Raw genomic sequence first — 26,422 nt, 5'->3', positions numbered from 1 at the left:
GAAGGAAGGAAGGAAGGAAGGAAGGAAGGAAGGAAGGAAGGAAGGAAAGACCAAAACAGAGTTCTGTATTATGGCATGGTGACTGAAGTTAGTTATTATATTCTTGAAAAAGCTAAAAAGAGCTTGGATACTGGGGCCTGAGAGATGGCTAAACTGGTACAGGTACTTGCCATTGAGCCTGACAACTTGAATTCAATTCTAGGAGCCCAAATGGGAGAAGTAAAAGAAAACCCAAGTCTACAAATTTTTCTGTAAACTCAGCATGTAGAGCACAGCACACACACACACATGCATATACAAACACACATATATGCACATGTGTGTGCACACAATAAATAAATAATGTAAAAACAATAAAAAACAACTTTATGTAAAGCATTCTCATCACAGAGAAGTTAACCCTGAGTAATTTATATGTTAGTGAGAGTAAACCATTGTTCAATATATTCATAATTCAAGATGCCATAACCCATACACAGCCTTACATATCAATTTAAAAGTAATTGTTTGGCTACATCTTGAGGCTTCATTTAGTAAGTTGTGGAGGTGTCTTAGAAATCTTTTCAGTTAGAAAAGAAGAAAATATTATTTGTACTGAAAGAATATGACATGAATTGGTAAGAGACAGATTGAGGGAAGGTTGAGGAGTTATGTTTTAGGAAGGAAAGTATATGACAAGAATCTTGACAGTATCAAAAGAAAGGACAGAAGCAAACTGTTTTCTATGATAAAATGATGACAGTGTTTTAAATAATTCTCTTGTTTGGGATGAAATATAGAATGGACTCACCAAAGCTGGATTTGTCAAAAAAGGAGGAGACAGGTTAAGAAAACATAAACACAAGTTATTGAAACTATATAACAAGCCAACACTCTACAAAAGTATTCCTAGACAGTTCTTACTTAGCATGATACCTGCATAGGCTCTGAGCACTGAGAGAACAGGAGAAGAAAGAGGAGCCCTCTGTGTATCAGGTACTTTACCACCACTCCCTCCAAGACCTGAGAAGCAGTGCATGTTGGGAAAACACAACACATCTGCCTGAAGGTCACTGGTGAGACATAAAATCAGGTGAGTATGCTGGAATCAGAGAATCAGCTGCTTGCCTGGCAACTTGGAAAAAGCAGGTGTTCAGGGGGCTGGGCACCATGTGGGTCCACTGTAAGTTTGCTGGGCACACAAGTTGGTAGATAAATGAGTTTTATGAGTTAAGTGGCTTTAGGATGGCTTACAGCATAAAAGGCACAAGCCCCCTCCTCTATGGTTAGTTCCTCTCCCTTAATCAAATCATCCTTGCTTCTTCTGGATTAGACAGGACCTTTGTATCCCCAACTGAATGACCAGTGCTTTAAACTGAAGTCTAGGTGTCAACAAGGAAAGGTTAGCGATTTCAACTCTCTCCCTTTGCAATTCTACAGCTGGAACAGCAGTGAGCAGAGAGGAAGGCACGAAGCTTATTCTGCAAAGGCTCATTATCTTTGCTTAGACATTATTTCATGCATTACATGAGGATTAACTGCATTCTCTATTTTTCTGAAGGAAAGGGTACTTGAGGGGACAGAATAATGGAGGGTGTGTACAAAAAAAGAGATTCTGGAAAGCAAACTGCACACACTCTGTATAATGCTCTGAGGACAGCAATTACATGGAAAACATTCAACAAAAACAATATTTTTTCATTTCTCATCATGTATTTAACAAATATAAGCACCTATGCTGCTGGCAGTACATGTATAATATCATGTAAGCCTCCCAGGAATATCTTGTAATTTATTCTTTATACTAGGTAGAGTATAGAATACAGAAAAATTAAAACTCAGTTTCAAAACCAAGGCTAATACCAGAATAGAAGTTGAGTTCAGGCTGACTGATAGCAGGGCTTATTCAAAGCGAAACTGACTGATAGAAGGGTCTCTAAGGGACCTCAAACCCAGGAAACTTCTGTAGGACTGATCTCAAGGATAGACTAATAAGAACAGTCTCCCAGGACCATGAATGCATCAGTAGCCACAAGCATAGTCTGTTGTTGTGCTGTAGAAGGCAAGAAGAATGGAAGAACTGTGTATAGCCATCAATATCAGGAGTAATAATGCATAGATTAATATAGCACCAGGGTACAAAGCAGACAACTAGTAAAAACTGTCTGTGATATGGATATATGGATGGATTCAGTCGTAGATATATTCATGTATTTGTTGTTAGAAAGGCCTTGCATCTTTGGCTAAGTTGTATGGTTTTTAATTCTTCTTACAATATTACTGCTGAATCATTGGGAAGTGAGTTGAGAGAATAAATCCCTATAATTACTAAAAAAAAAAAAAAAAAAAAAAAAAAAAAGAGCCTTTCCCAGGTTCAGTATGAGACAGTGCCTCAAAGCTAGCCCTCAGATGTCTAGCCAAGGCTGATTCTAAGGTTCACAGTTTTATACAATGGCAGCATTCTATCCTTAAAGGCAGCTCTGAGGAAGATCAGTCTCCAAGACTTCCAGAAAACAGTATCCAGGGAAAATGGTAAAACTGGGTATTTGCATAGATCTGTCAGGCATCAACCAATGTCACAAACAAGTGGATTTGTAGAGCTGCTAAGCTGCCTGTGAACTCCGAGTTCTGACTGGATACACTTATGTTTGGCACTTCTGTGAAAGAAGACAGGTGCTTCCACATAGGTCTGCTGCTACCATTTAATACTGTATGCTTCTGGAAAAGTCACTCCAGCCTCAGTTTCCTATCCTTGTAAAATGTGTATAATAATGGCTCTTTAAAGTTACTCAGAAAATGAAATGAAATGTTGAGCATTGGTTTGTTTCTCAAACTGTTAGCTGATCTGTCATATGTAATGCATTTGTAGTTGAAGGCCTTTGGAAACTTTCCATCCTTCAGCAACAGACACCAAGGAGGAGCTTTCCATGCTTCAGTCATCACCATGTTTCTATTTGAAAACGAGAAAGGAGAAATGCATTGGCGAGATAGCTAGTAGACAGCTTGTCATACAAACATGGAGCTCTGAGTTATAACCCCCAACCCCACATACGACTTAACCATTCAGGCTTTTCTATACATGCCCCACTTAGGAATCTGAGCACAGTGGCACATACTTGTCATCCCATCATTGAAGAAGCAGAGCCTGGAGGACCCCCATGACTCACTGACTAGCCAGTGTAGCCAAATTCACTCCAAGCCAGTTGAGACCCTCTACCCACAAAGGAAGGTGGATAGCATCTGAGAAATGAACCAGATGTTGACCTTTGCCCTCCACAGGCAAGTACAAACATATGCATCTCCACATAGGTCCACCCACCTACGTATATGGGAATGAACAAAACAAAACACAAATGATTACTTTTTCTTCCACCCCTGTTTTATCTGAAATAGCAATGGCAGAAATGCTGTCGAAGTGTCAGACCTAACAAAATAAACAGGAAAAAAAAAAAGAGCAAGGTGGCTCAGGACGCCTCACACGCATGTGTTATAAGTGTTCCAAGCATCAGCATGTTAGTGTCTTCCTCAAAGTACAAAGCAGAATGACCACCAGATAAATAGGTGGAGAAACAGGTGGCCCAGATGGCAAGGATGAAAAAGGATGATATTTAGAGAGGTAAATTAGAATCTGTCCCTCCAGCAGCTCCCGGCTCCTTCCCAGACAGGACGATTTATTCTGGCATTGCAGTAATACATCTCCTTGTTAGTACAAAAGCCCACACTTCAGTTTGCTATGGTTTCTTGCTACTATTCCCTCTTGAGTTAAAATTACAACTCTTATACAGAAAGAGGCGGCCTTAATTTTGCAGACAGTTCTTTGTGGATCTTGAGATTTCTTCCAACCTAAGGCCATGTAAGGATCTGGTGGAGTCTGCATAGGAACCAAGGACAGGCAGTCCAACAGGGCTAAGATGTAACAGAGCAACGAGTCTCAACAAGGATTTTTCTGAGACTCTAAACACAGCCCAACAAGGGAGTGTGTAGGCAAACCAGTTCTTAGTGTGTACCATAAGAATACACATTAGCAGGTTCACTCTGGAGTAGATTTCAGGAAAAACAAATTTTAATTTGGATCTGGGTTGTCAAGAGTAGTGGACTGAAATTCAGAATAAACCCCCAAATCCACATTTAATGGACAGAGTCTTCAGGAGATATCAGCATTTACTCTGGAAAAATGTGGATAAAATCCCTGACTTCAGGTTTTACACACACACACGCACACACACACGCACACACACACACACACATCTGAAGATTTTTCATACCCTTAATTCAGGAGCAATGCTGTGTACATCAGCTGCCACTATGCAGGATTTTCCATAATCCTTACTTCTCCTGAAGACTCCTTGACACTAAGGCCCAGAGGACTAATCCCTTACCATGAACGTGTGTTAGATGGCTCCTGTAATGAGAGCAATTTCTTTGCCTTTGCATGTGGAAAGAACACAGTTTAAGAGAGAAATTCAAGCACCATTTTAAAGCTAGGCTGGCCTGCTTTAGTCAACTTTGTTGCCTAAGAACAACTGAATGTACTGTCCTGGCCTCATCTAGCCGTATCACTGTTCAGGTAGAGCAAAGGTAATATAGAGGAGGTGCAGGATCTCAGGCTTCTGTCTGAGCACCCTGATACAGGATGCAAGCCTAGGTCAAGATAATACACTCAGTCAAGATTCAGGAGCTCTACTGAAGGGTTTGGACTAAGGAGTACGATGGAATGATGGAGGAGGAGGAAGTGGCACCTGGGTAGAGATAGATCCAAAGCCTAAAGGAATACCTTATATATCACAAGTACCGATGCAGATGCCCTAGCAGTGACCAGTTGTATGGAGACTTTAGCCAATGGAGGATATACCATGCTCCAGAACTTGGAGAATATGCAAGCAAGCACCCTGTGTGTTTTATTCTTATTGGGAAAAGTCTCATAAGAGGACAGGTACTCATGGGTAAGCATCCCACCTCCTTTTTATCTACAACTGTTCTGTAGACATTCGAAGACAATTCCATGACTTCCAAAAATACCCTAAGACCTTAAGCAACAGTCCCTGTAATAGATATCAACTAAACACACTATGGTCATTCTATTGTCTCAGTACCTTAACCTACCAGGCAAAACTACCAGAGACTCGGTTTAAGTTTAGTTGTTCTCATATCCAAGATAAAATGCTGGCAGACTGAGTATCTAGGGAGAGCTCAGTCTCTCACTTTGGCTCAGCACCCTCTCTTTATCCTCCCACAGCAGGAAGTCTGAGCTTCGTCTAAAGACATATATGTTCTTATAAGGCCCATTCATAAGGGCCCTGCTTCTATGGTCTAGTTACTTCCCAGGGACCCCACTGTCTATTTACATAATAGTGGGAAGGAGTTGGAAGTCACCTTATAAATTCTGAGGGGATATAACAGTCAGCCCACAGCATCCACTGACCCTACACATCATTGTGACAACTGGAAGGTAACCCAAATAAACAACTAGCAGAAGCCATTGTCCCTGGCTTTGCCTTAGGGGAACTCAGAAAAGACAGTGGGGGTTGAATGCAAATATCACTTCAGGTGGCACTGGAGACAGAACTACATTATCACTGTGCAAGGCTTCTTGGCAGAGAAATACCTTGGAATAATTGGTTTCCTTGGTATTTTATCAAACAAACTCTTGTGAGTTTTAATTAAAGGATATTAGAAATGCCCTCGGAACGCCCTGCTCAGTGACTCACTGCAAAACACCCATTGAAAAAGAATTATGAGCTTAACACAGCTCAAGCATTAAGACTAAAGATTGTTTCTGTTTGGGGCTTTGTTTTAATATTTAATTCAAAGTATTCTAGAAATGTTCAATTGATTCAAACAGATGAAAATTTTAGAGCTTGAAATCAAGACATATCTAAAACTCAAACTGATGTCATCATGAGAGACGTGGGTATAAAACATTATAGCTAGATCACATTTCCTTTTATTATACCCTAAGTGAATTCAGTTCCTGTTGTCAATTTCACCATTCCTGGTCATTTCTATGTTCCCTATTTAAGACTCTGGGATAAGATTTGGGACTGTTTTTCTGAAAGTGCTTTGTTTTGTTAGGACAGCATGTCATTGAACAGTTAGTAAAGTTCCGTCTGGCATAGTTTGGGTAGTCAACTATTTTTCTTCTCTTTACCTCAGTTTCCCTGTCTATAAACAAGAGGCCCTAACAGCAATGTTAGAAAAAAATGTATAAATATTGTTCTTCAACCCTAGGATGTAAGTTGTTCAGTTTCTGGAAAGTATTCAACCTGTATCTATGTGATTATACCTAGTGACCTGCACCATGTGCTTCTAAACTGGTATACATCATGTTGTAGAGAGAAAACATTATCCCTTCTCACTTAGCCAAAGTTTCTCTTTTGTTTGTGTGTCTGACATACTACAGGCTTCCTCTAAATACAATTCCATCTAGAAAGAACATTTCAGGATACCAAGAAGTCTTTAATTCTGTCCCTAGTTTTGGTGTGTTTATAAAAAGATAAAGAAATATAGAATATGTTCTATGGGGTTCTATGTTCTATGTTCTATGGGTGTGTGGTGAGGTATGAGGGAAGGGGATATCTCAGCGGGCCCATGCCGAGGCAATCCTTCCCACTGAGGGACCAGCCACAAGACAGTATAGTATAGAATAGAGTTTATTCAGGGCATGGGCAGGGGAATTAAGAGGGCAGTAGAGGCAGAGAAAGAGAGAAAGAGAGAGAGACAGAGAGAGCAGAGAGAGAAAGAGACAGAAAGAGAGAGTAGAGAAGTAGAGGAAAAGAATAGAGGCCGGCCATGAGCACATGGAGAGAGGGGGAGGAGGGGAAGAGTCTATAAGGGCAAGAGAGAAGCAAGAGGCAAGAGAGCAAGAGAACAAGAGAACAAGAGAGAGAGAAGGAGGCAAGCAGCCCCTTTTATAGTGGGCAGGCCTACCTGGCTGCTGCCAGGTAACTGTGGGGAGAAGCATACCTCGCTGTTGCCAGGTAACTGTGGGGATAGAGTTTAGACAGAATGCTAACAAGTTTCCTTGCTGGAAACACACACACACACACACCCTTTTTTTCTTACTTTTGCTTGTGTTTGCTCTGAAATTTTCCCGCAAAGCGATTGGTTTTATAGTTTCAATTAATTATCCAATCGAAAGGGCCCAAAACAATTTTTCCTAGAATAAACATAATGCCAGAAAACACTGGAGATGGCATGTTCCTCTAGACTTCATTGTAAGAGACTTGCACCCTCAGGATCCACCTATGGCCCCTGGGAGACTGGCTCTATTAGTTCTCTAACTATGGCTTTCCCAGCTCATGTCTCGTCTCAATGCACATGGGAATAAACAGCCATTATTTTGATCTCAGGATAGTGTTCATCTGCTCACAGGAAAAGAGAACGACAAACTCTTGCATAAATCTCTCCTTGACTTGGGCTTCTAAAGATCTAAAGTCTGACAGTATTTGACAACGGCATTTCTGGACTCTCTCTATGAGGATGACATTTGATTAAGCATCTGTAGGTGTCAAGACCTGGCTGACATCCAGACCTCTCCTTCTGGCTGGAATTCATTGGCCAAATGTGTCCTTTCAGCTCACATCTGTCCTCCAGGCTGGACACACACTGGGTACTAGCATGTTGGCAAGCTGTTCAACAATCACAGTTGCCTCTGTGTGGCCCAGCACATCCAGCACTCTTAATTAGTTGACCAGCCTGAGGCTCAGCTCTTGCAATCCTGGCTATCTTCAGCAACAAAGTTGTCTACAGAGAAGTTTGTACACCTTTTATTAGATGTATTACTAGGCATTTGATATGATATTTGTTTCTCTAACCATATGTTTTCTTTAATTTCATTTTCTGTTTGTTTCTGGTTTATGGACATACAATTGGATTTTTACAGCAAGTCTCTATGGTAACCACCTCTGCACTAATGCAAAGTTGGAATGAAAGCAATCTGTGTTTGACTTCTATGTCTAGTCTCTAGTCTCTCCTAGGGAGGTAAACTAAAGTTTTTTGGAAATAGGAAAGACATAGTAGAAGGTGATAGGATTGTGGTCATGTAGGATGCGCTTGGACCCTGGTACAAACAGTTGGGCACAAAATAAGATCGATATTTTCTTTTCCATTTTGTGTGTCAGTGCAGATGGGCCCTACTATTCTGCCTTCACCATAAATTTTCACCATAAATAAATAGACACATTAAACTGACTTGTGTTTTAGACCCACTTAGAACACTGAAGTGGGGGTATTCTAGAACTTTGATTTCATTTCCAATATCCTCAGTAAACCTGTTTATTGTTTGTAATAAATAGTTGGCATCCAAGTTTATGGGCTAAGTTTCAATATTTCACCCTACATGTAATGCTTACTCTGAGTTCTTTCTAGGTATCTTTTGTCAAACTAAGAAAACTCCCATTTGTTATATGGTAATAATTTGTTTTACAAATAAAAGAAACTATAACTTTTTATCCATCTACTAAGATGACCATACAGTTCTATGACTGACTATGTAATTCTCCACCATCATATACAAACTACAGTTTCCTAAATAAATAGAAATATTTATTAATATATAAGATTTTCATCCTTGTATATTTTTCTCAATTTACATTTGCGATGTTTTTCTTGGGATTGTGGCATTATCGTCATGGTTGAAACTGTCTGCCTCTTATACTGCCATACTCTTTGGAATATTTTACTGTCCTTAGTGTGTGTGTGTGCGTGTGTGTGTGTGTGTGTGTATCTGTGTGTGTGTGTGTGTGTGTGTTTGTGTGTGTGGGGGTCTGTGTGTGTGTGTCTGTATGTATATTTATACATGCACACTGGGGCTGCCAGATCTCTTGAAGCTTGGGTTACAGGCATCTCTGAGATACTTGGTGTAGTGCTGGGATCCAAAATGCCAGCAGTTTGTTGTAGCAGTAAGACTGTTGAACCATGTCTGCATCCCTCTCTTTTTGTGTTCTGAAAGAGCTGGTGATGACTAGAATTTACTTCCTGAGTATTGAGTGGTACTCATTCATGACATTATCATGGTTTATGGAGTTTTCAAAGAGGAAGTTTTGAAAATCATAGACATTTCAGGCTTCCTTTATCTTCTTGGGAAAAATTTTGTAAGTGGTACCTTCCTGTGAATTTGCCAATTTACTACTTTATTTTTTATCATAAATTTTTATGATCATCTTCCTTACTTTGTAAAATACACAAAGGTTGTGTTATGATTTTTTTCTCATTCCTGATATATCTAATTTTGGGAGCTTGCTAAGTTTTATTACAGAGTAATCAATAACATTTTCTTTAGACTTATTGATAGACTACTTGATTGTGTGTTGCAATTTCATCAACTTCTACTTCTCTTCCATTTTCCCTCTTCACTGTTTATTACACTGTAAATCCAGCCTCCTTTTCTGGTCCCTTTGATAAGTGATAGAGAGGTTTGATTAAAGGTATTATATTGAACAATCCTACATTGCTCCCTGTGGTCTGTCATTTTTAAGCTATTCTTGGCCACACTAAAAGCAGCTCACAAATGTATCTTTCTGTACAATAACATGTTTACCATTTTAAGGCAGTTATTCTCAATTATGTTTTTATGCCTAAATTCCAGTTTTTCTGATTCAATATGCCAACACCAGCTTTTATAAACTTAAAGTTAACATAGTGATTACTTTATGGATTTTGTTTTAGATAATACTATGACAGTATATAGAAGTTTCTTTGATCTGGCAGACAGTTCCTAGTAACTGGAATTTTTAATCAACTTGTATTTGAACAATTAATGCTGTATTAAGGTTTGGCCAGCATAAGGTCTCTTTGTAGGCTGGCTACCCTACTCTTTCTAGGTTTCTTTTTCTCATATTATTTGGCCTTTCTTCTTCTCTTTTGGAAATTGTTACTCCATTCTTCTTAACCTCTACTGGTTTTGAAGATTATGCACTTCTTTCCTATTTTTGATTTGGCACGTTTGAAATTATACCACAAACCTTCAACTTTCTAAAACACAATATCAATGCCGTCATCACTCCTAACAGACAAACCTGGTAATTTACTGTGTTAACATCTTAACTTAAATACACTTGTTATTCAATTGTATTTCTATATTTTAAAAATGAACTATTTTCTGAATTTCAATTTTATTTACTTTCCGTATTATTTTTTAAAGTGACAGGTAATTATTCATATTTACTAATTACAACCTGGTATCCTAATACATGTAGACTATGTTCAAGGACTAAGTGAGAACATTTACCATTTCCCTGTGTTGGGATAATCTATGTCCTTTCTCTTATTTAGAACTACATCTCTCTATTGTTGATTTCTTCTCACCTCTAAAACTTCCCATCAGAGCCCACTTTCCTTCTTCTTGAACTTTCTTCCCTGGGAGTTTCTTTAGCGAGGACCCAGTGGTATTTCAAGCTCTTCCAATCTTTTACTAAATTTAAAAACTTAGTGTTGCTTTCATTTTTAAAAAGATTAACACCAAACTGTGAGTTCATAATTATATTGTTTTTCACATTGAAGGTATTCAGTCTTCTATTGCTGAAACAGCAGCCTCCCTAGAGAGGGGTCAGCAAATGATATCTTAAGGCCAAGTTCAGCCTACAGCTTAGGAAGATACTTATTTGTATAGAGACTGATGCGGTTGTGATGCCAGGAAAACAGAGCTGAGCCATTGTTACAAGACCATAGGCACTCAAGGCCAAGACAACTAGTTATTGTTTCTCAAGAAATTGTGCTTAATATTAGACTAACAGCCTCTCCTGTGGTGTCTCTGGTTTCCTTAAAGATTTTTCATTTGATTTTTCCATTTTTACTCAAGTATTCTTCAATATTTTGCTGTCTTTTAATGTACTCTATTTAAAATGTTTCATGTAGCACATATTTGTAAACTGATATTTGTTTTCAGTGGTTTTTTTTTAAATCTTGAATTATGTCGGCTAGCTCTCTATGAGTGTATAGGAAATCACCAATACATATTTATCAATTCAATCAACACCAGTTATCTCACTATTTCTACAGCTGGGGAAAACAGGAGGACCATAGCTGTGTAACCCTGACTCAGGAGCACCCATGAGTTTCTCATACACTATGATGATGACATCTCACAGAGCAAGAAACTGGGTAGAGAAAGAGTTCAGCAGAAGCTTTACAACCTCTTATCTATAATATCCTTCATTCCATGATGCATTGTGTTCCTATTACAAGCAAATTCCTCATCTATTCCACATTCCAGGAAGAGGTGAAATTGACTCCATCCAGCTCATGGGGAAATGTCAAAAGATACAGACACACTCTACATTCTACTCCTTTCCCTCCTTCCATTTCTCTTATTCCTGTCCAACTACATATAGGCTGAGCTGTCTTCCTTTTACACTTACTTCGTGTTTTCTATCTCTTTATGGGTCATTTCCTTTCACCATTCTTCCAGGTCATTAATTCCACCATCAGTCATATCTGCTCTTAACCTAACTAATGCTTAGGTTTCATTTCAGTAATTCATCTATGCTTTTTTCTTAATCCAAAAATTAACTACTCATGTCTAAAAGCTCTATTGGATTCATTGCTTGCAACTAATTTCAACTTTACATTAGATTTCATTTTTGTTATTACTACAGTGGTGTGTGTGTGTGTGTGTGTGTGTGTGTGTGTGTGTGTGTATGTGTGTGTTTGTGCAAGATGTGTGCACATAAGATGTGTGAGTAAGTCTGTGTGTGGTCACACTTACCCATATATACACACATAGACTCGAGAAATCAAAATCGTCTTGCCTTTCTATATCACCCTTTACCTTATTCTTTTAACCCAGGATCTCACTGAACCTGGAATTTTCCATCTCAGCTAGACTAGCTATCAACTGAGTTCCTAGAACTTACCTCTGACTACCTCCCCCTCTCTCTATCACTGGGCTTCAGACATATACCACTATACACAGCTTTTTACACTGATGTTGAAGATCATAATCTGGTCTAAATGTTCATACAGCAAATACTTTGCCCATTGAGCCATCTCCTCAGTCCATATTATTCTCCTTTAGACACAATCATAAATGTTGTTTCCAGACCTGACTCTAGTTAATACTAGTTTCTAGTGTATTGGTGTACTTGTGTTCTGAATTCTCCACTGATTTCTAGCCCTGGATCCTACGATACTTGCGTCGTTAATCTTCACCCAAAAATTGTATTTAAAAGCCCTCAGGTACCACAATCTATTGAGGCAACACTCTGTGTCCAGTAACACTTTTGAAAGTTTTAAGATTAGAGATTCCTTTAAGGAACTCAAAGGTTCAATCTCTTTTTAACTGATATTCTTTCTGTCTCTGTCTCTACTTCCCCAACTCTCTCTCCTCCAACAATTTGAGAATTCCAGCTCAGTGTACCAGAAAAATGTATCAGATTCCTGCTCTATCATGATAGTGACCAGAGTTTTTAGATTTGTTCATTTTAAACAAATAACCTCCCTGGAGGAACACAATAAATAATTTTTAGAGCTGAGGCTTGATCTATGGGCTTCCTGATCCTCTGTCCCAAGCCTGATCTCCACTATCAGTCACTCAGTTGATCTGCACAATCAGTCACATCCAAAACTGACGATCATGATACCATGCTCTCCTTCAGTGAGTGATATGGCCCACAGGGGAACATTCTACTCCATAATATAAAATCACATAAGAACTTTGACATGCTGGCAGAAGGCCAAGCCTCCTGTGCTCATGGCAGAAGTTCTGTCTTTTTACTATCCAGACTAACAATGGACAGATGTAAAAACATTCAAACTGAGAACTGCTAGGTGCTCTGGAAGATCCTGAGAGAACTGTGTGCCTTCTGAGTTACTACTGCCACCACTGCAGAAATCTAATGGCGCTGTGTATAAAATTGCAAGGCATTTTTTCCCCATGGAACATGTCAGCAGGGCATCTGACTGATACACTGCATTGTTTTCAATCATGGTTTTATGAGTCTCCCGTTAAATATTGAAAACCAAGCTATATATTTAGAACGGTAATTAGTCTGAAGCAACCTCTGTTCCTTATTCCCTGCTAAAGTTTTAAAGTAAACCAAGGGTGATGAATATTTAATGTACTGTACCTCATTGTCATCTGATAATAAGATTTGTTATGGGGTTATAAAATGTTATGTTAGGTTCTTACAGCACATCATTAATATTGGAAAATGTAGCTAGGCTCTGAGGCAGAGCTGTCTGATGGAAAAACAATAGAAAGATAAGTGATATCAACCATTCTCTCCAAGGGCTTGGAAGACAACCAGCCAAAGGGTGAAAAGAGCTACTTAAGAGCTGGATGCATTTGCTACTTATTAAGGAAAAAGGAAGAAATAAAACACAATAAAGGAATCAAAAGAGAACAAGAAAAGAATCAAGTCAAAGGAAAACACGGTGAGAAAAATTGGAAAGCAAAGAGAAGAGGTGATCTGTGGGCAGGAGAGATGGCTCAGCTGTTGAGAAATTAACAGACCATATCACTCTTGAAGACAACCCATGTAAGGTGACTCACAACAACCTATAACTTCAGCTTCAGGGAGATCCAATCCCTCTGGCCTTTGTAGACAGTGGCACTCAGGTGTACATTCTACCCCTGTCATGTAGTGTCACATGACACTACATGAGTGAGTGCCAGAAGTGCTCAGTTCATTTCACATGCATGTAATTAAAAATAATAAAATATATCCTCTGAAAAGAGAGGTAGCTAGTTGTATGAAAAATTCAAGGATCACATGGGAAGCTGGCAGAATGGACACTAAAAGGCCTTTCCCATACCTAATCTCTAGAATGCCATGTCTAAGAGATGCTGGAATCCAAAGATACACAAACATGGTACATAAATCTGATGAACTGTGGTAAGGACATATTAAAAGTCCTTGTCTACTGTGATTTAGCCAATATGCTTCTCTAAGAGCAGAAAACTTTGTATGTGTAGTAAAATGATTGGAATTCATAACACACAATAATCTGAAATCTGAGCTACAGCGTCTTACGCAGCATTTACTGGTGTTGTATAATGTGATGGTATGCATGTATAGAGTGCACGTGTGCTCCGAAGCAAGGCTTCAGCGAAGTCATGCGACACTACCTGAGTGAGTGCTGCCAGAAGTGCTCAGTTCATTTCACACTTTGTCTTGAACTGAGTTTTGCTTATTGCCCGTCCAGGATGCTTTCAGTGTTCCCAGATCTCTCACAAGTTACAGAATCTCATACATGTGCCTTTGATCCACAGTTTGAGAAGCTTTGCTCCAAAGTAATAAGGTGTTTTTTTCTTATAAACTGTCCATACTGTGGGATTTAGTAACAGCTACAGAAAATAGACTAAGACAGAGAATACCTCATCAATTAGCAAAATACCCGATCCCACACTAAGGTTGTATTTAAAAAAAAAAACACTAAATACTTTCCACTTGCCATTAGTTTCTTCTCTGTATGTCTTAGTGACTTAGTCACTAAAATTTATTTCCTCTAGAAGTGCAAACCCCTGTCCTTTGCTGAAATAATGTATATGCCCAAAGTCTGACACTATGGGCTTCTGCTTGTTTTCTGTAAATCCTCCCCATATAAAATGGAAAATGTTTTTAGTAATAGTACACATACCCTTGCTCTTGATAATTGTCCTTTTGTCAATTTAATTGACAGATCCCAATTTTGACCCCAAAGTGTATAGCCCAGGCATCTCACCAGGCCATTTATCCCATTCCATACAGGCTCTTATTCATCAGTGACCCTTCAAGCAACCGATGCTCTCCACCAAGTAAAAGGTAAGTGTCACTTTGCCATTGTAACCGTCAGCCAAAATCAGAGCATAGTAACCCTGCCAATCTGTGGTTGTCCAGAGGAACAGATGTCAGCTCTCTAAACAAATGTTAGCTCTCTAAACCCATCTACAGGAACCATGGCAAACACCATAGTACACATGGTCTTAAGGCCATGACTTTAGCATGAGTCAGCTCTAACACAGACTCGCTGAGCATTCTCACCTGTACCAGTTGTGGGAGACAATCAGGAAGTCATTCACATAATGAACTTGGTGTTCATTACTCAATAAACAGTAAAGATGGTTACTTATGGTAAAAAAGCAAGATGAATTCTCCCATAAACTCTTACAATAGAAGAGCAGGAACATGCTAGGCAAGCACAACCCAGTGTAGCTGAAACTAAATATGAAATCAAAACTCTTATTTCCATTGTAAGCTCTACCCAGCTCTATGCTTCTGTTCTAGCTCTAGTTATCTTGATGCTAATATAAAAAGAAGTATAAAGCACAGCCTTCAACACTAAGGAATAGCATTTATCTATTGAATATTGCAGGGATAATACAAACTTTAAGCCATGAATAACGTGCACTTTAGTAGTATTATGGAAATCAAATATTTCTTTAAAAGTTATTGCGACTAAAGGAATGTCTCTTCTGGTATAAAATAAAAGGAAAAGATAGAGAATAAAAATATAGATATGATAAAGAAATGCCCAAACGCAACCACAGGGAAAGGGAAATTATAGAGTGTCTATCTCCAGCAGAAAGACAGGGCATAAAGTGGAGAGATGGGGTTGCCATCCCACAGTCAAAAATTCTGACCTAGAGTTGTTTCTGCCTAAAAGAACTGCAGGGACAAAAATGGAGAGGAGACTAAGGGAAAGGAGGTCCAGTGACAGGCCGAAATTAGGATCCATCTCAAGAGGAGGCTCCAAAGCCTGACACTATTACTGACACTATGGTGTGCTTACAGACAGGAACCTCCAAGAGGCCCTATAAGCAGCTGACTGAGACAGAAGCAAATACACTCAACCAATGGACTGAAGTTGGGGACTCCTATGGTTCTAGCTTAAGGGAAAGACTGGAAGAAGCTGGTGGGGAGAGTGACCCCATAGGAAGACCAGCAGTGTCAACTAACCTGGACCCCTGATATGTCCGACACTAAGCCACCAACCAGGCAGCATACACTACCTAGTCTGAAGCTCCCAACACATATACAACAAAGGACTGCCTGATCTGGCGTCAGTGAGGGAAGATGCACTTAACCCTTGAGAGACTTAAGGCCCCAGGGAGTGGGGAGGCCTGGTGATGGTAGTGGGGTGACATCTTCTTAGAGACAAGGTTGGGGGATGGGGGAAAGAATGAGATGAGGAACTGTGGGAGGGCAGACAGGAGGCTGGTGACAACTAGACTGTATAAAAATGATAAATTTTTTAGAATGTAGATATGAAAAGAGAAAAGCCTAGCAATAAAAAAATATAGTTTTCAAGTAAACGATATAGTAACATAATCAAGAGACACACCCAAGGTCACTGTTGACTTTAAGGTCACTGTTGTTTTCAACATGAATTTTCAAGGATGAAGAAAACAAAATAAAAAGGGAGGACTCAAAAAGATATTTAAATATCAATAAGAGGTTTAACATACAGATAAAAGGGAGCTCTAGAAAATACACAGAAAAGGGGAACTCCAGAAAATATTTGGATTTAGAATGCCAACAAAAGGAGCAAAAATAAAGCAAGAGATGGATGCTCTGAAAATTCATTTCTTTTCCAACAAGCTTTCTATAGAGGCTGAACAGCTTATTCTAAATTTTATAAACAAATGCAAATATTTTAGAATAATCAGTGAAACACAACTGTAAGTTTTACACCATCCATGTCAAGACCTGTGCAGGAAAGAGTGAATGCCAATCGAATGAAAATCATCAAAGTCTATATAGACAGGTTTAGGTGATAAAACAATTTACTGTTTATATTTGGGAGTGTAGGGAAGAATCATAGAGCACCTAGGGGAAAGTATAGGGATATTCTGAATGGAGATTGTTGGCCTGGAACATCTGCGGGTGGGTTGTTTTTGTTTGTTTGTTTGTTTGTTTGTTTGTTGTATAAAAGTCAATAGACAGCATATAAACTATTCACATTCTGTAGTTTGTAGGAATAAAGGTAATAGCTATCACTGAAAAAATCCTATGCTAACTTCAGTTACAGAAAGGTTTCTTGGCTTTATCAAAAGAAGACATTAACATTTTTTTTGTAGTTTAACAATAGTAAATAATGATTCAACATAAATACTAAAAGAATAAAAAATTCAGACTCCTAGTTTTATAATAACTGGGGCTTGAGAGATAGTTTGGTAGTTACAATGCTTTCTGCTCTTGCTAAAGATGTGAGTTCAGTTCCCAGCACCCACATCAGGACTGCTGTGACTCTAGTTCCGAGGGATCCTCTTCTGGCTTCTTATGACACCTGTATATATGTGGCATACATATTCAAACATACACACACATACACATACATATACATACACACATATACTCATATATATACATACACACACATGCATACACATACATGCACATATATACACACACATATACATACACACACACACACACCACATACAGAGATTGAAAAAATATATCAACAACCAGATAAAGAGCACAAACATATAACTATATCACTCTGGTTCCTAGACAAGAAAGTTTCCTAAGTACATGAAATGGGCAAAAATTTAGAGGAAAAAGAAAAAAAAAGCCATAGAGAAAAATATCAGCAAGAGAATTGACACACCAATGGTCCCTGACCATAGGCCTAGCACTTGGGAGTTAGGAGTAGGTGAATCAGAAGTTCAAATCAGCCTCAGCTACACAGGAACTATAAGCCAGGCTGGATACAAGAGAACCTGGCTCAAAGAGGAATAGGGGAATCAAATTTGCCATTGTATACATGCATGAATTCTCAAAGAACTACTAAAGATGTTATATTCTAAAAACCAAATACTAAAAAAAACCTAAAATCTGTGCTTTCCTCTAAGAAAATCTTAAAATGCTACAAAAATGATGAAAATTAAAAAATCACTCTAATACCTGTTTTCTTCATGATATACATGTTTATGAATAATGTTATTTAAACATCTTGGCTAAAATAACAAAGATCACTAAACCCTGGATGATTCCTGTATCTTAAACCAAAAATAAGCTTTACTCTCTCTGCAAGGCAAGCTAAATGTACTGAGGGGAGTCCCTGCGAGTTTTTTTTTTTTTTTTTAATCATTAACAAGGGAAGACTTGGTGCTATTCAGTGGGATAGAAAGTATTTGGCCAGTGTGAGAGGCTGGGTTTGATATGCTAAACCAAATTATAAACATGATAAAGAACAATATGAATGAAAATAACAAAAAGAATAAAAAACTCAGAAAAAGAAAAAAGAGGAGGAGAAAGAGGAGCAGAGGAAGAAGAGGAGGAGGAAGAGGAGGAGGAGGAGCTAAAACCAAAGGCCCCCAAAGGCCTTGAAAAAAAAATTAGTGTAGAAAGTTCTCCAGGATGTGTGACCTCACTCCTTATGAGTGACTCTAAGCCTTAAAGTTATTCTGCATGGCTGGTTGTTGTCATCAGTGGACATGATAGCTGGATAGGTCTCTTGTGTTCTTTCCTCCCTTGTAAGCTTGCGTGGCATCTGCTGGCACCATGAGGACCCAATCAGTGGGAGAGGGGCCCTTCAGGCTAGATTCAGATTGTTTGGATCTTGTGTCCTTCAGCAGTGGTGACTTATCTTCAGTTTCTGGAGGGGACTCAGGAGCACAGCAACTGACTATAATATTTTGGGAATCCTGTATTCCCCTGACCAACAACTTGAAGGAAAGCTCCTTACTCCTCACACTGGGGTTTTGTTGGATGGTCTGTGGCATTTTGAAGTAGCGTATTATCCCAGGTGGGAAGTTTTTATGTAAACTAATATGTATGTGTGTGTATTTACATACATATATATATATATATATATATATATATATATATATATATATTGTAAATAATTTTAATCAATAAATAATAGTATTGTTCTTTATAAATTTATCAGACATCCTTAGTGTTGTTTTTGCTTTGCCTTTTCTTTTGTGTTGACTTCCCTGTCCCCTAAAGGGGAAAACAAGAACAGTAACCAGATCAGGTAGCAACCTCAGTCACGTTCATCTGACTTTGAAAAAAAAAGTAATATTTAGAATACTGAGAAATTAAAAGTATAGGTTACCTTAGATGACAGCATACATTTAATCACTAAAATCAGTACGCATCAAGAAAAGGGAGAAAATGAAAGACTGGTAACTTCCATGACTATGTTTTCAACATGGAATCTATCACTTTCTTCTTAGGGCTATGTTGGATTGACTCCAGGAATCGACAGGAGATTTCAAACTAGGAAATATAGCAACATATAACATCATTACAAAAAATGAAAAGTAGTCCATGTTTTCAGTCAATAAACCAGTGATTCTCAGAAGTTGGTGTTCACAAGAATTATTTGGTGAGATTTAAAACAAAGATGAATGATGCCTATCCTTTGGATTTTGATTTTGCTCATCTGGCATAGCTTGATATCAACCTTACTTAACATTCTTGGAATCTATAATAAAAACCAGGGAGACTAGTATTGGTATTGTAAACTGAAGATGTTTTTGGAAACAAGGAATAGAGGGAAATTATTCACCCTTAAAGCTTACCAAAAAACCACACGTATCTATACACTGCCCCAGGTTGACTGCTACAGATGACCCTGACAGAGCTACCAGGATGTCAGCTGTCATGATCACAAAGTGCTATGAAGAAAGAGTTCCACAATGGCAATGTGATCAGACTTTTAGAAATTACAAGGTATTTTTAATTACTGAATTTAATTTTAAAATGTAGAAGTGAGGTTACATATAAAATAAATTAGTAAAACTTGTTTGCTCTAAGCTCCAAGCCATTAAAAGGGCAATAATAAAAGTCTCTTTTTCTTTTTTTCATTTTTATAGGTTATTTTATTTATTTACATTTCAAATATTATCCCCCTTCCCAGTTTCCCTTGCACTAGCTTCTTATTCCTTCCTGCCTCCCTCTGCCTCTATGAGGGTGCTCCCCTGCTCACACACCCACTCTTGCCTCAGCACTCTAGCATTCCCCTACCCTGGGAGCCTCCACAGGACAAAGGGGCTCCCCTCCCAGTGGTGCCCAATAAGCCAATCCTCTGCTACATATTCAGCTGGAGCCATGTGTCTCCCCCACCCCATGTTTACTGTTTGCTTGGTGGTTTAGTCCCTGGGAGTTCTGGTCACTTGATCTTTGACAAAGGTGTCAAACCATCCAGTGGAAAAAAGACTGCATTTTCAATAAACAGTTCTGGTTTAACTGGTGGTCAGCATGTAGAATGCAAATTGACCCATTCTTATCTCCTTGTACAAAGCTCAAGTCCAAGTGGATCAAGGATCACCACATAAAACCAGATATGGTGAATCTAATAGAAGAGAAAGTGGGAAAGAACCTTGAACACATTGGCACATGGGAAAATTTCCTGAACACAACACAACTATAGAATGTGGAAATTCTGAGTAAGAAAATGAAAGATTCACATGAAAATCTATAATTTTATTGAGACTATAAAAGTTTTTTTTAAGTTTTAAGTTAAGTAAAAGATGGTGGAGGGGGTAGGGCATGGTGATCACGAATTACAGTGCAACAGGCATTTGTACCCCTGGAGCTGACATTACAGACTACTGTGAGCTGCTCCTGTGTAGGGGATGGGAACCGAACTCTTGTCCTCTACAAGAACTGCAAGCTTTCTTAATCACTAAGCCATTTCTTAAGCCCCATAGAGCAATGGTTCTCAACTTTCCTGATGCTGCAATTCTTTAATGTAGTTCCTCTTCTTGTTGTGAACCCAACCATAAAATCATTTTTGTTCTTACTCTAGAACTCTAATTTTGCTACTGTTACAAATCACAATGTAAATATTTGTGATTTCTGATGCTGTTAGGTGACCCCAGTGAAAGGGTCATTTGACCCCAAAACGGGTAGAGACACACTGGTTGAGAACTGCAGCTGTAAAAGATAAGGAAAAAAATAGAAGTGCATGCTTCCTTTTAAGAAGAAAATGTCTGTACCTAGTTACAGGAAGTTTGATTAATTGGGTGAATTTGTATCAAAAAGTTAACAAAGGGTGCTAAATGCCTGACAAAAAAATAAGATTTTTTAAAAAGAATCAATGATTTGTGTTTTATACCAGCATCCTGTTCAGCCTTAGTAATAAAATCAGTGTGTGGGATTGACACAGGAACACGAAAGCACACAAATGCAAATGAAAGGAAAGCCTAAAAATAAATTTCAGAATCTTTGGGTATGATACGGCAAGTTTTAATGTCAGAGTTGAAAGGACCCCCACTTGTTTTCAATGGTAATACAACTGGACATCTTTTAGAGCAAAGACAAAATGAACCTCTAACTTTCACAATACAGGGAGAGAGTCGGTGGAAAAATATGCAGATTCTACAAGTAAAGCTAGGTAATAATTAAAATTCACAGTAAAGACAATTATTCAGGAATAGAAAGTAAGGAGCTTTCAAAACTGCAATAATGCCTGCAGAGATGGTTTATTAGGCAAAGCCCTTGCCACCCAATGTAAAGACTTGAGTTCAGATCCCCATAAAAAGGGACTCTGTAATCTTGGGGCTCTGGTGATGAAATGGGAGGTGGAGACAGGAGAATCCCTAGAATTTCATAGGTCAGCTGGCCTGATATGCCAACAATTCCCTATTTCAATCAAGGCAAGGATTGACATCTTCTGACCTACATACACACTGTAGTCATAGAAGAGTTCAAATACTGTCTTGATGAGTCTTCCTGCTCCAACAGAACAAGATGGTGCTTACACAGAGAAATACCTACTACTAGTGGTTTGGGAGCTTACATGTTGATGAGCTTTCTACTACCTAGTAAGGATCTGCTTTCTACTTCACAGGGTGGCTGCCCTTTGGCTACAGAATCCATGGCCAACTGAGCAAACAAACTCCCTGGGATCACTTCCTTAAGGGTGCAGATCTCCTTGTGACAGCTTCAGTTCCCAGATGTCCGTCCCTGAATTCTATTACAACAGAGATTGAATCTTAACATATGCATTTCTGGGGATCCAAATTTTCAGTCCCTAGAAGACATTATAAATAGATTATAATGATGAAAAGTGAAATTCAGGGTCTATTAATGCCCTCTTTTTAAAAATCACTTTCAAATTGACAAAAAAGAAGGAAATTTGCCAAGAAAAAGCTGGTCTCTGTTATAAACTGACTATTCCAAAAGCCTATTGACAGACTAAATCCAAGTAGCAACAGAACCTAGAGAAGGGATAAGACCACAGGTATTCATGAAAATGAGGATTAATTCAGTAATTATGATTTTATAACTAAGAGGCTGCCAAAAGAACGATAACTGCCAATGGGGACCCAGGAAGGAAAAGCCTCCTCTTGTTCATTGGTAATAAAACATAAATTGCTACTAGATCCTTTTGAGAATACATTGTGGTAACATTTATTAAAATTAAAAATACATATACCTTCGACTCAGCAGTTCTACTCTGGAGGATTTATTCCCAGGAATAAAATTTTTGGTACAGAAAGATATATATTCACAATGCTTCATGTGACATTGTTAACAAATGGCTGAGGAAGAAAGAAAGGAGGGAAAAGGGGAGTCAGAGGGAACAGGTAAGGAAAAGAGCTATAGAGATAGAGCTATAGGTAGGTAGAGAGATAGAGAGATAGAGAGATAGAGAGATAGATAAACAGACTGACTTTGAGAAACCAAAGTCAGAATAAAACTTTAACAACAGCCCTTTGGAGAAGAAGTAATGAACATAATCATTTACAACATAAATAGTATAGTGTCAATAAACCTCATCAATTAGAACTTCCAGAAGGTTTCTTTCAGTGACAGGAGGCACCAAAGAGTGCCCCACATCAACATCTCTTAGGTATAATACATCCCATCTATAATGTTCATTGCATGAAAAGGTAAAGATGATATAATCATTACAGACTCAATTTCTGCTTCCCAAGGATAAGGGAGAACAAGCCAAGTTCACCATTTTGTTAGGATAGAGGGATTTCCTCAACATTTCTACTTGATATCCTTTAATTGACCAGCACTGGAACACTCATTTTATATCCTAACCTCAGGGGTCTGCAAAAGTATTTCCCAGTGAACAGGAGAATTTTAAATCTAAGTTTGAAGCCCCTACTAGTAAGGTAAGCCTCAGAGGAGCTTATTTCTATAATTAAAAAATATTACAATGATACTCTTTCATTCTACTATCTTATAAGTCAATAAATCATTCTATAATCTTCATAGATCCATAGCAAATGTATAAAATGTATATATGCTTTTGTCTAGGATTACATGAAAGCAAGGAGTAATATAGATACATGCATTAAATTTTTATGTAGATTTTCTCAAGAAAAATACAAGTTTTGAGGGCATGAAAAAAGAAAGAAAGGCACAGCCCACAGAAGCAGGGCTTATAGGGGCTCACAGAAACCAAAGAAACAAACAGGGACCCTGTATGGGTCTGAGGTAGGTCCTCTGCATATACCTTATAGTTGTGTCACTTGGTGTTCTGTGGGACTCCCAACAACAGAAATGAAAAATGTCTCTGACTCTTGACTGTGGCTGGAACGCTTTTCCTCCTACTGGGTTGCCACATTCAGCCAGGATATGAGGGTTTGTTCCATGTCTTGTTGTATCTTGTTAATCCATGTTTGGTGGATTTCCCTGAGAGGACTTTGTGCTCGCTCTCCTCCCTCTCCACCACCCTCTCTCTCAGAGGAGGAACTGATCTAAGGGAAAGGAGAGGTGTGGGGAATGACTGGGAGATGTGGAAGGGAAACTGCAGTCAGGATGGAATGGACGAGAGAAGAATAAAAGTTAAAAGATAAAATAAAACATAATAAGATAATTAAATACTCCCAACAAACAAACCCTGGCAAAGATGTGGCAGTAGAGGATCCTTTATACACTGTTGGTAGAAGTGTTAACCGATGCAGCCACATCGGAATTCAGTGTGAAGGATGTTCAGTACAGTCAGCTGCTCATCAACAGATAGTTAGGTCATTGGTTAGATGCTTGTCGACAAAGGGAAAAGATGATTCATATTCACAATGGAACTTCACTTAGCCACATAGAAAAATGAAATTATTAAATGTGCAAGAAAATAACAAGAAAATATTATATTAAATGAGACAACCCAAGCTCAAAAAAAAGGAGAAAGACTAAACCTATTATTAACTGTAATACGATTATGTGCACACATTCAAATAAAATAATCCTAGTCATATAATTAGCTTAAAATAGTAATTTATACCACAGTGTGGAACCATTTTTTGCTTAAACCATGCAGCATGCAGGTGTTTGTCTCAAAAAAATAATATACAGTATTCACTGAGCTCTTATTGTATGCCATTCACATTTGTACAAATGACGTACACCCTAGAATTATTTAAAACACTCTGAGATAAATGTTTTCTCCACTTTTATATACATACTGTTTAAGGACTGGCATCTAGTACCTGGTCATAAAAAACCTCAGGGGGAACTTACAAATACATACGTTACATGAACACTGAACACTGCTTACGACTAAGAGTAGGTGAGCATGAGGTGTGGGAAAGGGAACACAAATGCATTTCCTTTTATTCACTCTGAGTGCTTTAACTATTTTATGGTGAGTTCCTTTTCCATACACAAGTTTGTTTGTTTGTTTGTTTGTTTGTTTGTTTGTTTTTTAAGTAAACCAATACTTAAACACAGATATGAAGCAATTTCCCTTGTCTTTTCTATATTCTTTCTGAATTTAAAAATAAGCCCCTCCTCAGCATATTTCCCTTTAGCTTTATTTCTGTTTCAGAACATCATGCTGTTTCCTTGATCTTACCTTACTTCTCATCTTCAAAGTAATTTATATTTCCTATCTTTTCTCTAACACACACACACACACACAAACACAAACACACACGAACGCAACACACACGCATACATATCAGGGAGAAGGCCAGGAGGCAAGTTCTCAAGGTAAGTTTACAGAGGATTACAGGTGTCAGAGAAATGCATTTTGATGTGAAACAGATCTGTTGCGGAAGGCGATCAGACACTGTGCCTGAGGTACCATTGTAGAGAATTTATTGTCATCCATGGGTGGAAAGAAACAGAATTCAGGTAGTGGATTTGTATGCCTTCGAAGTCATGTGGAAGCCTTCAAAGTCCTTGTATTAACGGGTGATGGAAGGCTGTGCTCCAGTGTCAAATCCCACAGCCATCTGAAGAAAATTTTGGCTCAGGGAGAGAAAATCTCTTCAGCCTCTTAAGTCGCCAGCTCCTGCTTCCTCTTAGCCTCTGCCTTTGAGCTTGTCCCAGGCACCAGTTGGAAATGTGATAGGCAGTGGATTAGGCACAGCCAGGCTTTCACACTTAAACCTTTAGCATTAGTGGGTCAGCAAAGCCAGGTTTTCCCATTAGAGCAACAGAACTTCCAAGTCCCAAGTATTGATTAAGCTCCCAAGTCTGAAAAGGCTTGAAAAAAGAATACTTGCCTTTGGCCATCAACAAGGGACCATATCTTATAGAGGATCAAGAGTCCAGAAAACAGCAAAGGAAATAGTCTGGGGCAAACTAGTAGCATTTCTCACATGCTCCTGAGCCTAAACAAACAAAAAAAAATTATGAAAGAGCATAATCATGAAACATTTAAGAGAGGGAAGCAATATCTCTTAAACACAAGGCTGTTTTTTTAAAAGACTCCACCAAAAATAAGACTGACAATTTTATGATCCACTTAATAACTTGTATGAATATTTATAAATGGTGTTCACTTAACCTCGACTCATTCTTATTACCATAATAAAAACATGTGGAGATAGTCTTACCCATAGTCATCTTGGTTTTAAAATTTTTATAATTTGCTTGAAGATGTGGAATGAGATTTAACCCTTTGTTAAATCTTGTGCTGCTTTCCTTTGTAACTTTGATAAGGAAATTTTGTGAATTCTCAAAAGTACATGGGAAGAGGAACTTGGAGAAAGGAAAAATGTCTCAACCAAGAGTAACCAAAAAAGTTTCAGGAGTATAGGGTGAGAGTGGGCTGCCAGAAGAGGAAGAAGAAATATGACTCAGCACATCTCAGGGAAGGAGGGGACTCTGTTCCTAAGTCACACCTCCCTGCTTATGCCTGTCAATTGCCAAAGTACTTCAAACTCTTCTTCCCACAGTGTACTCTTCTAAAACTTATTCTCAGGACATTCATAATCTTTATGGACAGATGAAAGGAGCAGATCTATGAGAGTTAAGTTTCAAACATTCAAAGTCTGATTCGCTTTGACCTGTCAATAATTGAACATTGCCTGAGAAATACACCTGCAGAAGCCAGTGTAAAAGTTTGCAGAATTATGTTTGTTTGTGGATCATGAACACTCAGTTAATCATATCTGAAATGAAGAAGGCCATGTCCACCATACTCTGCCTATTGGCATTCCAGAACCTGTCAGGAGACAACAGACAAACTTTTTATACACCCGCATATACACCTCCTCTGTACTCAGATAAGAGGAAGGAGAAGAAATTAAGTAAAAAGCAATTGAGAAACAAAAGAGCTTTCAAAAATAAAATAGACATTCTAACTTAAAATATCGGGTTTG

Source organism: Grammomys surdaster, unplaced genomic scaffold, assembly GCF_004785775.1.
Source record: "Grammomys surdaster isolate TR1022 unplaced genomic scaffold, NIH_TR_1.0 313, whole genome shotgun sequence".
Taxonomy (NCBI): Eukaryota; Metazoa; Chordata; class Mammalia; order Rodentia; family Muridae; genus Grammomys; species Grammomys surdaster.
This window is presented reverse-complemented; position numbering follows the sequence as displayed.